Consider the following 16,688-nt stretch of genomic DNA (forward strand, 5'->3'; position numbering starts at 1 on the left):
ATATATGAATGAGTGATGGTACAGAGCAGCATAGGCAAGATACAGTAGATGGTATCGAGTACAGTATATACATATGAGATGAGTATGTAAACAAAGTGGCATAGTTAAAGTGGCTAGTGATATATTTTACATTTCCCATCAATTCCCATTATTAAAGTGGCTGGAGTTGAGTCAGTGTGTTGGCAGCAGCCACTCAATGTTAGTGGTGGCTGTTTAACAGTCCGATGGCCTTGAGATAGAAGCTGTTTTTCAGTCTCTCGGTCCCTGCTTTGATGCACCTGTACTGACCTCGCCTTCTGGATGATAGCGGGGTGAACAGGCAGTGGCTCGGGTGGTTGTTGTCCTTGATGATCTTTATGGCCTTCCTGTAACATCGGGTGGTGTAGGTGTCCTGGAGGGCAGGTAGTTTGCCCCCGGTGATGCGTTGTGCAGACCTCACTACCCTCTGGAGAGCCTTACGGTTGTGGGCGGAGCAGTTGCCGTACAGGGCGGTGATACAGCCCGCCAGGATGCTTTCGATTGTGCATCTGTAGAAGTTGTGAGTGCTTTTGGTGACAAGCCAAATTTCTTCAGCCTCCTGAGGTTGAAGAGGCGCTGCTGTGCCTTCTTCACGGTGCTGTCTGTGTGGGTGGACCAATTCAGTTTGTCTGTGATGTGTATGCCGAGGAACTTAAAACTTACTACCCTCTCCACTACTGTTCCATCGATGTGGATAGGGGGGTGTTCCCTCTGCTGTTTCCTGAAGTCCACAATCATCTCCTTAGGTTATTTTCCTGACACCACCCTCAGAGGGCCCTCACCTCCTCCCTGTAGGCCGTCTCGTCGTTGTTGGTAATCAAGCCTACCACGGTTGTGTCGTCCGCAAACTTGATGATTGAGTTGGAGGCGTGCGTGGCCACGCAGTCGTGGGTGAACAGGGAGTACAGGAGAGGGCTCAGAATGCACCCTTGTGGGGCCCAAGTGTTGAGGATCAGCGGGGTGGAGATGTTGTTGCCTACCCTCACCACCTGGGGGCGGCCCGTCAGGAAGTCCAGTACCCAGTTGCACAGGGCGGGGTCGAGACCCAGGGTCTCAAGCTTGATGACGAGTTTGGAGGGTACTATGGCGTTAAATGCCGAGCTGTTGTCGATGAACAGCATTCTCACATAGTTATTCCTCTTGTCCAGATGGTCTAGGGCAGTGTGGTTGAGATTGCATCGTCTGTGGACCTATTTGGGCGGTAAGCAAATTGGAGTGGGTCTTGGGTGTCAGGTAGGGTGGAGGTGATATGGTCCTTGACTAGTCTCTCAAAGCACTTCATGATGACGGAAGTGAGTGCTACGGGGCGGTAGTCGTTTAGCTCAGTTACCTTAGCTTTCTTGGGAACAGGAACAATGGTGGCCCTCTTGAAGCATGTGGGAACAGCAGACTGGGATAGGGATTGATTAAATATGTCCGTAAACACACCAGCCAGCTGGTCTGCGCATGCTCTGAGGGCGCGGCTGGGGATTTTTATTTATTTATTTATTTCACCTTTTATTTAACCAGGTAGGCTAGTTGAGAACAAGTTCTCATTTACAACTGCGACCTGGCCAAGATAAAGCATAGCAGTGTGAACAGACAACACAGAGTTACACATGGAGTAAACAATTAACAAGTCAATAACACAGTAGAAAAAAAAGGGGAGTCTATATACAATGTGTGCAAAAGGCATGAGGAGGTAGGCGAATAATTACAATATTGCAGATTAACACTGGATTGATAAATGATCATGTACAGGTAGAGATATTGGTGTGCAAAAGAGCAGAAAAGTAAATAAATAAAAACAGTGTGGGGATGAGGTAGGTGAAAATGGGTGGGCTATTTACCAATAGATTATGTACAGCTGCAGCGATAGCTTAGCTGCTCAGATAGCTGATGTTTGAAGTTGGTGAGGGAGATAAAGGTCTCCAACTTCAGCGATTTTTGCAATTCGTTCCAGTCACAGGCAGCAGAGTACTGGAACGAAAGGCGGCCGAATGAGGTGTTGGCTTTAGGGATGATCAGTGAGATACACCTGCTGGAGCGCGTGCTACGGATGGGTGTTGCCATCGTGACCAGTGAACTGAGATAAGGCGGAGCTTTACCTAGCATGGCCTTGTAGACGACCTGGAGCCAGTGGGTCTTGCGACGAATATGTAGCGAGGGCCAGCCGACTAGAGCATACAAGTCGCAGTGGTGGGTAGTATAAGGTGCTTTAGTGACAAAATGGATGGCACTGTGATAAACTGCATCCAGTTTGCTGAGAAGAGTGTTGGAAGCAATTTTGTAGATGACATCGCCGAAGTCGAGGATCGGTAGGATAGTCAGTTTTAATAGGGTAAGCTTGGCAGCGTGAGTGAAGGAGGCTTTGTTACGGAATAGAAAGCCGACTCTTGATTTGATTTTCGATTGGAGATGTTTGATATGGGTCTGGAAGGAGAGTTTGCAGTCTAGCCAGACACCTAGGTACTTATAGGTGTCCACATATTCAAGGTCGGAACCATCCAGTGTGGTGATGCTAGTCGGGCATGCGGGTGCAGGCAGCGATCGGTTGAAAAGCATGCATTTGGTTTTACTAGCGTTTAAGAGCAGTTGGAGGCCACGGAAGGAGTGTTGTATGGCATTGAAGCTCGTTTGGAGGTTAGATAGCACAGTGTCCAATGACGGGCCGGAAGTATATAGAATGGTGTCGTCTGCGTAGAGGTGGATCAGGGAATCGCCCGCAGCAAGAGCAACATCATTGATATATACAGAGAAAAGAGTCGGCCCGAGAATTGAACCCTGTGGCACCCCCATAGAGACTGCCAGAGGACCGGACAGCATGCCCTCCGATTTGACACACTGAACTCTGTCTGCAAAGTAATTGGTGAACCAGGCAAGGCAGTCATCCGAAAAACCGAGGCTACTGAGTCTGCCGATAAGAATATGGTGATTGACAGAGTCGAAAGCCTTGGCAAGGTCGATGAAGACGGCTGCACAGTACTGTCTTTTATCGATGGCGGTTATGATGTCGTTTAGTACCTTGAGTGTGGCCGAGGTGCACCCGTGACCGGCTCAGAAACCAGATTGCATAGCGGAGAAGGTACGGTGGGATTCGAGATGGCCAGTGACCTGTTTGTTGACTTGGCTTTCGAAGACCTTAGATAGGCAAGGCAGAATGGATATAGGTCTGTAACAGTTTGGGTCCAGGGTGTCTCCCCCTTTGAAGAGGGGGATGACTGCGGCAGCTTTCCAATCCTTGGGGATCTCAGACGATATGAAAGAGAGGTTGAACAGGCTGGTAATAGGGGTTGCGACAATGGCGGTGGATAGTTTCAGAAATAGAGGGTCCAGATTGTCAAGCCCAGCTGATTTATACGGGTCCAGGTTTTGCAGCTCTTTCAGAACATCTGCTATCTGGATTTGGGTAAAGGAGAACCTGGAGAGGCTTGGGCGAGGCGCTGCGGGGGGGCCAGAGCTGTTGGTTGAGGTTGGAGTAGCCAGGCGGAAGGCATGGCCAGCCGTTGAGAAATGCTTGTTGAAGTTTTCAATAATCATGGATTTGTCGGTGGTGACCGTGTTCCCTAGCCTCAGTGCAGTGGGCAGCTGGGAGGAGGTGCTCTTGTTCTCCATGGACTTCACAGTGTCCCAGATCTTTTTGGAGTTGGAGCTACAGGATGCAAACTTCTGCCTGAAGAAGCTGGCCTTAGCTTTCCTGACTGACTGTGTGTATTGGTTCCTGACTTCCCTGAACAGTTGCATATCGCGGGGACTATTCGATGCTATTGCAGTCCGCCACAGGATGTTTTTGTGCTGGTCGAGGGCAGTCAGGTCTGGAGTGAACTAAGGGCTGTATCTGTTCTTAGTTCTGCATTTTTTGAACGGAGCATGCTTATCTAAAATGGTGAGGAAGTTACTCTTAAAGAATGACCAGGCATCCTCAACTGACGGGATGAGGTCAATGTCCTTCCAGGGTACCCGGGCCAGGTCGATTAGAAAGGCCTGCTCACAGAAGTGTTTTAGGGAGCGTTTGACAGTGATGAGGGGTGGTCGTTTGACTGCGGCACCGTAGAGGATACAGGCAATGAGGCAGTGGTCGCTGAGATCCTGATTGAAGACAGCGGAGGTGTATTTGGAGGGCCAGTTGGTCAGGATGACGTCTATGAGGGTGCCCTTGCTTACAGAGTTAGGATTGTACCTGGTGGGTTCCTTGATGATTTGTGTGAGATTGAGGGCATCTAGCTTAGATTGTAGGACTGCCGGGGTGTTAAGCATATCCCAGTTTAGGTCACCTAACAGAACAAACTCTGAAGCTAGATGGGGGGCAATCAATTCACAAATGGTGTCCAGGGCACAGCTGGGAGCTGAGGGGGGTCGGTAGCAGGCGGCAACAGTGAGCGACTTATTTCTGGAGAGAGTAATTTTCAGAATTAGTAGTTCGAACTGTTTGGGTATGGACCTGGAAAGTATGACATTACTTTGCAGGCTATCTCTGCAGTAGAATGCAACTCCTCCCCCTTTGGCAGTTCTATCTTGACAGAAGATGTTATAGTTGGGTATGGAAATCTCTGGATTTTTGGTGGCCTTCCTGAGCCAGGATTCAGACACGGCAAGGACATCAGGGTTAGCAGAGTGTGCTAAAGCAGTGAGTAAAACAAACTTAGGGAGAAGGCTTCTGATGTTGACATGTATGAAACCAAGGCTTTTTCGATCACAGAAGTCAACAAATGAGGGTGCCTGGGGACATGCAGGGCCTGGGTTTACCTCCACATCACCCGCGGAACAGAGAAGGAGTAGTATGAGGGTGCGGCTAAAGGCTATCAAAACTGGTCGCCTAGAGCGTTGGGGACAGAGAATAAGATGAGCAGGTATCTGGGCATGGTAGAATATATTCAGGGCATAATGCGCAGACAGGGGTATGGTGGGGTGCGGGTACGGCGGAGGTAAGCCCAGGCACTGGGTGATGATGAGAGAGGTTTTATCTCTAGACATGCTGGTTGTAATGGGTGAGGTCACCGCATATGTGGGAGGTGGGACAAAGGAGGTATCAGGGGTATGAGGAGTGGGACAAGGGGCTCCATTGTGAACTAAAACAATGATAATTAACCTGAGCAACAGTATACAAGGCATATTGACAATTGAGAGAGACATACAGCGAGACATACAGTAATCACAGGTGTTGAACTGGGAAAGCTAGCTAAAACAGTGGGTGAAACAACAGCTAATCAGCTAGCATAACAACAGCAGGTAAAATGGCATTGACTAGGCAACGAGGCCGACAGATAAAACAAACAAGCAGAATGGAGTACCGTGATTAATGGACAGTCCAGCGTGCATCAGCTATGTAGCCAAGTGATCAGAGTCCATGGGGCAGGGGGGCTGGACTGGCGAGTGTTATCCAGGTTAAAAAACTAACAATGACTAAATAGCTTGTAGCTAGTTAGCTGGTTAGCTTCTGGAGGTTCTTGAGTGTGTTCTAAAAATAATAGCGATTCCGTATCACATTGGTTGAGGCAGATTTCCGGAAGGTATAAAAATAAAAAAAAATCGGGAAGAGATAGAAAGTACATATGGGCCACTGAGTGTTTGGGACGCGGCAATGCAGACGGTTAGCAGGCCTGTGCTAACAAGCTAACAGATTAGCAGGCCTGTGCTAGCAGATTAGCAGGCCGGGGTAAACAAGGTAGTAGTTAGCGGACCTGGGCTAAACAAGCTAGCAGTTAGCATGCCGAATTAGCAAGCAAGGAGATAGCGAGGGCTAGAGAGTTCGCCTGGGGTGAGTCTGTTTATTCCTCTTCATGCAGTGACATCGATAGACCGGTCGTGGGTCCGGGTATTGTAGCCCAGGAGTATGCTATGAGCACAAGAGCTCTGGCCGGGCTAGCTTCAAGCTACGTGGGTGGAAACGCTGGCCAGGAGTAATCAACCAGGGTTGCGGTTTAGCTTGATAGCTAGTTGTGAAGATCCAGCTGAAAGATGTTCCGTTTGCGGTGGGAATCCGGGGTTAAAAAAATAAATAGGTCCGTTATGCTCTGGTTAGCGTCGCGTTGTTCGAACTGGCGAGAGCTTTCCGAGCTAAGGGTTAGCTGATGACCGGTTAGCTGAAGACCGCTAGCATAGCAGGTGGTTAGCTGGCTAGCTTCAGTTGAGGGGTTCCGGTTCCGAAGTAAATATAAATACTTTAGGAAAAGTAGCTACATTGGGTGAGGCGGGTTGCAGGAGAGTATTTGGAAGCGAGCAAAAATGTTTTTAAAGATATGCGAAGAAAAATATCTAAAACGAAAAAGAGACGATATTTACAGAGAGACGATACGACAGGACGACTTACTGCTACGCCATCTTGGAACTGATGCCGCCTGGGATGCCGTCTCACCGCAAGAACTAGCAAATATGGTGCAGTCTATGAGGAGGAGATGTGCTGCAGTATTTAATTCAGCTGGTGGCCACACGAGATACTGATGGTTACTTTTGATTTTGACCCTCCCCCCATTTGTTCAGGGACACATTATTCAATTTCTGTTAGTCACATGTCTGTGGAACTTGTTCAGTTTATGCCTCAGTTGTTGAATCTTGTTATGTTCATACAAATATTTACACATGTTAAACACAGTTGACAGTGAGAGGACGTTTCTTTTTTTGCTGAGTTTAGTGTTGATGTCTTCACTATTGTTCTACAATGCAGAAAATAGTAAAAAGAAAGAAAAACCCTGGAATGTGTAGGTGTGTCCAAACTTTTGACTGGTACTGTATTGCCTATCCGTACTGTATACCTACAGTATGTAATCTAACACAATGCTGAATGTATACGAGTGAATACTATTGAATCGGGTGCATTGTGAATTTGAAATGAGTTCAAAATATTGTACAAGACTTTGCTAAAGTAGCCTACAAATAATGTAAAATGATAATACAATATTTCTGCTGTATGTTTTTTGCTAGTAAAGCATGCAGTGAAATACAAAAGTAAAACTTGTGTGAGTTAGTTGAGTGTTTGTGACCCTCTACGTAGCCACTGTTTACAAGATTAGCCTGTGCTTGCAGGCAAGACTGGACTTGGTATTTTTTAAAGCAGGCTACAGAACACACCAACAACTTTTACTGCACAGTATAAACAAACAGTGTCCGCACAAATGTCCCCCTTCGCTGCTCTCTCATAAAGTCTGTTTTTAAATATTACTGAACGAATGGGTTTGGATGTTTTAACTAAGCTTTGGCTTAGCTAAAGGTATTAAACCTAGACAGAATAATTTATCAAGTGAAACAAACTAGTATCCGATTACATTCCCCATGCCAGGAACTGGGCTCACAAGCCTGCCTGACCCCAGCTTTAGCTTGACCTCAATGAAGAGGACTCCATTGACCATATCACTTTGAAACTTAATATGAGTTGCTGAAGCAACCAGTCATCGTATTGTATTGATAGACAATATATGATGGTTGAGGTACACTACAGTAATAGCTGATTTGTTGTCCTCTAGGTTCTGCAGAGCCCCATAAAACCCTGTCCTCTAGGAGGGAATCCCCTGGACGCTTGAGAAGGAGTGGGAGCCTTGACTTAGACCCTGACATCTTTAAATCTACCAACTTCTCTGACACAGAGGGAGGTGAGGAAGTCTTTACTCTGCTCAGTCTGTGCCTTCTACAGAACAGTTTCATTGAAAGGTAACTGAAGGATCTTTGTGTTGCAGTGGTACACAAGGCCCGTCTCCTCTCTGGGACCTCCGGCTTTGAGCACACCTTATCCAACCCCTCGGCCCAGGGCACCTTCCTACTGCCCTCCTACCCTATGGCTACACTCCCCGAGGGCCTGCTGACCCCTACACTGTCCCACCGCCGCGCTGACTCCTCACTGTCAATGTCCAACACTTGGCCCAACATGAGAGAGAGCAGCCCTCAAAGACGAGACCCCAGCCCCTGGAAAGACATGTCAAGTATGGGTCTGGTGTCTTCTGCATATTGGGTAGATCTTGATAGTCATGTAATTTATTTGAGGCATGTTGTTGAGTGCTTTCTTTGTCCCCACAGGTGACTTCTCATCCAGCAGGTGTTCTCCACGGCCTCACCGTGCTGCTCTGGTGAGCTCCTCATCTGCCTCGTCTTTCCGACAGGCTCTGAGCAGGACGCGGACCGGGCTGCCTATCTCCCCATCCTCAGGCCTTCTCCTGCCAGAGCGGGGCTTGTCTCAGAATGGCCAGTGGTCTAGTCCTCTAGCTCCATCTCCATCCAGCCTGCAGGACCACCTGTCTGAGAGGGACCTTCGCCTAGACCTGGATCACCTCAGCCTGCAGGACCAAGACCAAGAAGAGGACCCCTTGGACCGGCAGGAGGTCAGGATCAATGTTTTACACACAAGGTTCTGCTTAGTGAAGTCTCCAGATGGATTTAGCTAGGATACTGTCTTAAAGCTACCATCTTGCCATCAGGGTTTTATTCATATCTGTACTCAGAATAACTCAGTGCAAGAATATGCAATGTGGATAATGTTTCCCCTTCATTACTGCAGTGGTGGTGAAATGGGTCATATTTGGGACTAAGTATCCTTGATGTAATGTTAGTGCTGGGGAAATAGTACTTGACATCTAAATTGTCATGGATATAACACCCTTGCATAAAATATTATCTGTATGCACAGCACCCTCTTGCCTTGCTCTCAGGTTACTGATGAGCTAATGTGTTGTTGTTTATAGATGTTGAACTCCCTGCGCTCTCTGCGCTGCAGCGCAGCTAAGAAGGCGGCTAAGGTGAGTCTGAGTGGCTCAGACCCTGACCCAGATAGCCCAGACTCAGCCATGAAACTGGAGCTGGCTCTGGACTTCCCCTCTCACAACTCTCCCACCGTCACCAGCCCAGCTAGCGAGAGCGGCCTCTCCAGCCTCTACTCACCCCCAAACACCACCCTCAATGGCACCAAAACCAGGTACATTCCACAAGATTCTTAGACCTACGTAGACAACCAGTAGACTAAGTTGAACCATTTGGTTCAATTAGGTTGAACCAAATGAGATCCTGTTTCAAGAATTATGGTGGGCAAAGGGGCCATGCTATGATGGTCCCACTTTCAAGTACACACACCCGAGGTATGATGGATCTGATATCCCTCCTGATGACTCACCTCTGACCTCTTTCAAAAGCCCTGGGAATTCTGCCTCCTCTTCAACAAAGCCTCACATTGCTAGAGTGCCTTCTGCTAAGCTGAGATCTTCAGTCTCCATGGACTTCAGTGCTCTTCAAGGTACAGTGAGGATTTAACATGTAAAACGATCTCTCTTATTACTGGCTAAGTCGTTGTTTCTATTTAGCTCTAATGGTGTTTCTGTGTTTTCTCCACCAGGCATTCCACTCAGAGATAAAATCATACCTGAAGTGAGTGTGGTTGGTCAAAGAGTCACCTACTCGAACGGACCAATGGAACCTGAGGAAGAGGACAGGACTACAGCATACTCTCCACCCCCAAGTAGACTAGCCTGCCGTGAGCCAATCAGAGCCGTGAGGCCTGCCAAAGGTCAGTCACTGCAAAGAGGTCTGCTCCATTGAGGCATATCGCTGTCTAAAAACAGTGTATTTTCATTATGTTTGCAATATGTTGTTTGTCCAGTACTACACTTAACAAAAATATAAACAGAACATGTAAAGTGTTGGTCCCATGTTTCATGAGCTGAAATAAAAGATCCCAGAAAGTTTCCATACGCACAAAAAGTTTATTTCTCTAACATTTTGTGCATACATTTGTTTACATCCCTGTTAGTAAGCATTTCTCCTTTGCCAAGATAATCCATCAACCTGACAGGTGTGGCATATCAAGAAGCTGATTAAACAACACGATCATTACACAGGTGCACCTTGTGCTGGGGACAATAACAGGCCACTCTAAAATGTGCAGTTTTGTCACACAACACAATGCCATAGACGTCTCAAGTTTTGAGAGAGTATGCAATTAACATGCAGACTGCAGGAATGTCCACCAGAGCTGTTGCCAGAGAAAGTAATGTTATTTTCTCTACCACAAGCCACCTCCAATGTCGTTTTAGAGAATTCTGCAGTACTTCCAACCGGCCTCCCAACTGCAGACCACATGTAACCATGCTAGCGCAGTACCTCCACATCTGGCTTCTTCACCTGCGGGATCGTCTGAGACCAGCCACCCGGACGGACAGCTGATGAAACTGTGGGTTTGCACAACTGAAGAATGTCTGCACAAACTGTCAGTAACTGTCTCAGGGACTCTCATCTGCGTACTTACCGTCCTCACCAGGGTCATGGCCTGACTGCAATTTCCGGGGGTACCCAACTTCAGTGGGAAAATAACGCCGGAGAAGTGTTCTTCAGAGATGAATCCCAGTTTCATATTTCATCTGTACCAGTCAGATGGCAGACAGCATGTATGGTGTCGTGTGGGCGAGCGGTTTGCTGATGTCAACGTTGTAAACAGAGTGCCCCATGGTGGCGGAGGGGTTATGGTATAGGCAAGCATAAGGTACGGACAATGAACACAACTGCATTTTATTGATGGCAATTTGAATGCACAGAGATACTGTGACGAGATCCAGAGGCCCATTGTCGTGCCATTCAGCTCATGTTTCAGCATGATAATGCATGGCCCCATGTCACAAGAATCTGTACACAATTCCTGGAAGCTGAAAATGTCCCAGTTCTTCCATGGCCTGCATACTCACCAGATATGTCACCCATTAAGCACGTTTGGGGTGCTCTGGATTGACGTGTGCAACAGCGTGTTCCAGTTCCCACCAATATCAACTTTGCACAGCCAGTGAAGAGGAGTGGGACAACAGTCTTATGGTTGCAATGGGTCGGAAACTTTCCAGTAAATTTCCGGAATTTTTCATCGGAAGTTAAGCCCTGGAATGTATTTTTTTTTGTACTCGTTTTTTTTCTAATCTTTAGAGGATAATGCCATGGGCACTATCTGATGTGTGGAGACATTTCACTGCAGCTAATGTAGAAGAAAAAAACTGTGTACATTCACAGATACTGTGCCAAATCATATTTGAAGAATGCAACAAAGATGCAGAATCATATGGCCAAGTGCATAAAGTTCCCTCAGTGCTCACAACAAGCAACCTCTGACAAAAGTCCCTCTACTTCTATTCGAGGTGAAAATTATGAATCGGACACCTTATCGATAGCAACAGCTCATGGTCCTCAACAGAGTTCAAGTGAAGGTCAAGAAAATCATAGAGAAAGCAGACTGTATTGCAATCATCTCTGATGGGTGGTCGAATGTTCGTGGGCAAGGAATAATTAACTACATCATCTCCACCCTTCAACCAGTATTCTACAAGAGCACAGACACAAGTGACAACAGAGACACCAGTCTCTACATTGCAGATGAGCTGAAGGCAGTCATCAATGACCTTGGACCACAGAAGATATTTGCACTGGTGACGGACAATACTGAAAACATGAAGGCTGCTTGGTATAAAGTGGAGGAGTCCTATCCTCACATCACATCCATTGTCTGTGCTGCTCAGGCATTGAATCTGCTCCTCAAGGACATCATGGCACTGAAAACAATGGATACACTCTACAAGAGAGGCAAGGAAATGGTTAGGTATGTGAAGGGTCATCAAGTTATAGCAGCAATCTACCTCACCAAGCAAAGTGAGAAGAATAAGAGCACCACATTGAAGCTTCACCCCTTTGGATGGTGTTGTCATCATGTTTGACAGTCTCCTGGAGGGGAAGGAGTCTCTCCAAGCAATGGCCATAACACAGTCTGCCGATATGGCCAGCCACATCAAGAGGATCCTCTTGGATGATGTATTTTGGGAGAGAGTGGTAAGCAGCCTGAAACCTATAGCAGTAGCCATTGCACGGATTGAGGGAGACAATTTCATCCTGTTTGATGTTCAGACTCTGCTTGCAGATACAAGTGAAGAAATCCGTACTACCCTACCCACTTCACTGTTGCTTCAAGAAGAGGAAATTGCAGTTCTGAAATACATCAAAAAGCTTGAAGACTTCTGTCTGAAGCCCATGCACGCGCAGCGTACATGTTGGACCCCAAGTATGCTGGAAAGAGCATCCTGTCTGGTGCAGAGATCCACACAGCCTATGGTGTCATCACTACCATGTCTCGCCACCTTGGCCTGGATGAGAGAAGGGTTCTTGGTAATCTGGCGAAGTACACTTCCAAGCAAGGGCTTTGGGATGGAGATGCAATATGGCAGTCGTGCCAACATATCTCATCAGCCACCTGGTGGAAGGGACTTTGTGGATCTGAGGCTCTTTCCCCTGTTGCCTCCATCATCCTCTAAATCCCACCAACTTCAGCCGCCTCCGAGTGCAACTGATCATTGTTTGGGAACACACACCAAAGCATGCAACAGGCTGACGAATACAAGGGTTGAAAAATTGGTGGCCATCCGGGCAAATTTGAGGCTTTTTGAGCCTGGCAACAAGACATCCTCAACATGGTTGGAAAGTGACAGTGTAGATGAGGCCTCAGAGTCTGATGTTCAAGAGGTGGACATTGAGGAGGTCCAGGGAGAAGACATGAAACCTGAGAGGAAGACAACCAAAGCTTTAGTTTCTAGACTATGTATATGTTGAAAATGTTTTTTGGAGATGTGATGGATAATTGGGGATCATTCAATATTCTCTTTATTTTGTTGCTCAGTGAAATCATCCCATGTGAAGTGTCAACTCATTTAATTAAAGTTCAATTCGTAACTAAATATATTTTTTAATTTATATTGGAAGGATTTAGTCATTTGCAATTATGTCTACTTATGATAAGGTTACATGTTTGTTTCTGTTTCCATATGATATGGTAAATCTATCCAATGCAAAAAACATCTACATTTAAATGTTATTACAGTTTTTCTCAATTGCTAAAACACAATTACTGAAACCTTGCTCCATTTCCTGAAAACATTAAACACAAAACCTCATCTTCAAGCACTATTTACATAACCTCTGACTCCTCTTGCAAAATGAAACATTTGCCTCAAAACAGTTTTACCTGTGTTCAAAATCAAACACTGCTCTCAAATCATAAACAAAGTGATCAAAATGATATACACTCTCAAGCAGTCAGTATACAATACACCGAAAAATAGAAAACACATAGTTCAAAACATACAATTCTCAGGGAGAAGTACATTTTTAATCCCCAAAAATATTCATATTTTTCCGTCATTGTCCTTTGATGAACGAAAACATGTTCTATCATAGTAGCTCGAAATTGATCAGAAATTACTGCTCTGCTTTGCTCTTTGCAATTTTGTTTATTGTTCTTCCTCCTCCTTGTACCCCTATTTTTACAGTACTGTACCCTGCATCTCACAAACTTGTCCTTGTCTCTGTGATGCTGTAATTCTTGTTCTTTGTTGATATGAACCTACAACCAGTCAAAATCTATTGAGCAGTCAGTACTGTTAATAAATGGAAAGCACAATGTTCAGGGCCATACAATTCATCCATTGTACAGTATACAGCCTGCAATGCACTGTACTACAGTATCCATTCTCAGACTTTCTCCTTTCTACCTTCAACAACCTGTTTGCTCTCTGAACTGGCTTATATTGGTTGTTTCGCATCATTTGAAACAGGTTAAATCAATTTTGAGTGGTTGTGTTCAATCAATGACATATGTTCTCTATTTGTATTTGATTGTTGCCACTTGTGTTTACCAGTATGGATGACATGTGCATTAGTGTGCAGAATGTGTTTTGAGAATGTGTTTAGAGTTTTGCTGAAAAGAGTTCCCGTTAATTCCCACGGAAAGTTTCCACTTCTGAATATTCCCCAACATGTGCAACCCTAAACATTCCACAGGCCACAATCAACAGCCTGATCAACTCTATGCGAAGGAGATGTGTCGTGCTGTATAAGGCAAATGGTGGTCCCATCAGATACTGACTTATTTTCTGATCGACGCCCCTACATTTTTTACAATTATCTGACCAACCAATGCACGTCTGTATTCCCAGTCATGTGAAATCCATAAATTAGGGGCTACTGAATTTATCTCAACTGACTAATTTCCTTATATGAACTGTAACTCAGTAAAACATTTGAAATTGTTGCATGTTGAGTTTATATTTTTGTTCAGTATATGTGTTTCTCCATTATCTGTTCCTCAGGTTCCCAGAGCTACAGCAACAGGAACTCACCAGCCACTGACATGCCTGAAGGTGTGGTTGGCAGAGGTCAGGCCACATCCGTCTTATTTACGACTCTGTGCCATTGTTCAGATATCCAATATTGTGTTCTGAGGTCGTGATGTTCTGTTTCAGGGCTGTGTTTAACAACAGATCGCCAAGTCTCACAGTACACAAGGCCCTGTCTGGGGCCACACAATATCAGGGCCAAGTTTAAAGAATTGTTTGGAATAACTCTTGTGGTTGGCAATATACTTACTGTTGGCAGATAAACAGATGCTGACATGCAAAGGACAGAGCATGCCATATTTTGGAAGTCATCACTGCTTACAGTATTTTCTAGCTATGTGAATACACTGTGCTGCTTAAGTTTCAGCTTTGCTGAATAATGGTTTCAATGAAAATTAGCTTAAGCACTCTTGAATTTTCCTCACCTCCCCCCTCTGCAGGAGTGTTTGGCTCGGTGGTTCTGTCCAGCCATCCAGGGGTTGCCATGTCGATGGAGCAGGGCGACTGTATGACCAGGCTGCCCAGTGACCCCCCAGCTGGCATCTATGGCCATGCAGTCCCCGGCAACCATCTGGACCCCGACGACATCCCAGCCTCAGAGGTGGCTAGGGTGAGCAGGTCCACCATACTGTACATACACAACCAACAACCTCTTTGATATACATTTCCCATCAGGCTTTGCAGCTTGAAAAATAATTGCCCTCTACCACTGCTATCAGTCTGTGGAATGTGTGTAACTGGGGGTTGTGTGTTTGTGTGCAGGATAAGGAGAAGGTGAGAATGACAAGGTTTGCTCGGGACAAGATGCGGCAGCACCGATTGGAGCAGCAGGAGGGCCAGGTTGCCCTGGGGGATCGCCACAGAGCTGACAGGATGCGTCTGCGCCTCAGACAGGTGCAAAATGACGTGGCTACAGAGGATACAGCAGCCATTTCCAACGGTGCAATATTTCTTCCTTAACCCTCCAAGACTATCCTTTACCCTAGTACAAGCTTTCACTTCATGCAGTAGAATCTAAATTAACTTGTTATGTTGCAATAATTTGGGTAATTCTACTCTGACAGCAGGATGTCTTCCTGCGTGGGCTTGTGGCTCATCTCTAAAATGTTTTTTCTTCCCCTAACAGACTTTCATTTGAATGGTAGCATGGTGACGTCCACCAAGGCTGACTCTCTCCAAGACGAGTCACCCACCAGCCCCCAGGGATCCCAGAGCCCTATTAAATGTTTCAGTCCCCCCCACCAGCCCAGCCCCCCACGGTCCCTGCCAACCCCGGGAGCACCCTGCCCCGCCTGAGGAGGGCTCCCAGTCTCAGCAGGACACGGCTGTCTCTCTCACACAGCTCAGGTCAGTGTAACATTCTGGCAGTCATCATGTAATATCTTTGCAGTTATAGGGTTATAGCAGCTAAAGCGCTACACTGTTTTTCATTATAGCGTTCAATACAAAACTGTTTGTTCTGTGATTTCTCTCATTAATTTGAGCAACTTAATGATGTTTTTTTAACATGGTGAATAGATTAATAAGTCAACACATCATATCTCACTCAGGCATTTAGGTACAGCCTGACTCTAAAGTGTTTCAGTGCACTACTAATTAGCCCCTCAGAGCCCCCCAACAGTAGCAGAGCTTAGCAATGGTAAATGAGATGTAGATAATGGAGTGCAATGCTTTGTTTTCACACATTCTATTAATACATCTCCTCCCACGCATGCTGCTTCATTTAGCCAATGACTGATACAACTGTAATGTACCAATAGAGGTGTAATGTAACAATCTGCTGTGTGTTGTTGTGGCCATAGAGATATGTTATTATAGTGTTGTATTTAATGATATGGTTGTCCTCCAGATGAGATGTCCCCAGGCATTCCCAGCCAGACGAGAGACCTGACAGAGCAGCCTGAACTACGGCCCTTCTCCAAACCTGAGCTAGCACTGTCACAGAGCTTCAAACTCCTCAACTCAGACGACTGGTGAGCTTTATTCTTCATTTGGATCCCTATTAGCTGACGTTTTATCAACTGCAAATCTTCCTGGTGTCCAACTGAACCCCACCTCCCGCATTTAAAGTAACTGTCCAGTGTTTCCGGATGTCTATGACATATGGCTAATAATTCATTACAATGAGTCAAATAACTTTTCTTCACAAAAATTGTAATCAAGGGTGTTTAAAAAACAGATTTTCTGTGTTGGAATGGTGTAGGCATACCCCAACAACAGAGCGGCATGGCTGCGATTCTGAATTTTCTGAAACCCAATTTTTTGTAAATAAATACACTACGCGAACAAAAGAATATGGACACCTGCTCATTGAACATCTCATTCCAAAATCATGGGCCTCCTAACAGCCTCCAGTATTCTGGAAGGCTTTCCACTAGATGTTGGAACATTGTTGCGGGGACTTACTTCCGTTCAGCCACAAGAGCATTACTGAGGTCGGGCAATGATGTTGGGTGATTAGACCTGGCTCGTTGTCGGCAGTCCAATTCATCCCAAAGGTGTTCGATGGGGTTGAGGTCAGGGCTCTGTGCAGACCAGTCAAGTACTTCAACACTGATCTCAAGAAACCATTTCTGT

The 16,688-nt window shown here is 46.0% G+C and overlaps 1 pseudogene; it reads left to right on the plus strand.

The window, feature by feature from the left end:
- The window catches only part of LOC135508278 (TOG array regulator of axonemal microtubules protein 1-like), a 38,130-nt pseudogene that overhangs the window by 11,595 nt on the left and 9,847 nt on the right, over nucleotides 1-16,688 (plus strand).

The sequence above is a fragment of the Oncorhynchus masou genome, chromosome 21, assembly GCF_036934945.1.
Source record: "Oncorhynchus masou masou isolate Uvic2021 chromosome 21, UVic_Omas_1.1, whole genome shotgun sequence".
Taxonomy (NCBI): Eukaryota; Metazoa; Chordata; class Actinopteri; order Salmoniformes; family Salmonidae; genus Oncorhynchus; species Oncorhynchus masou.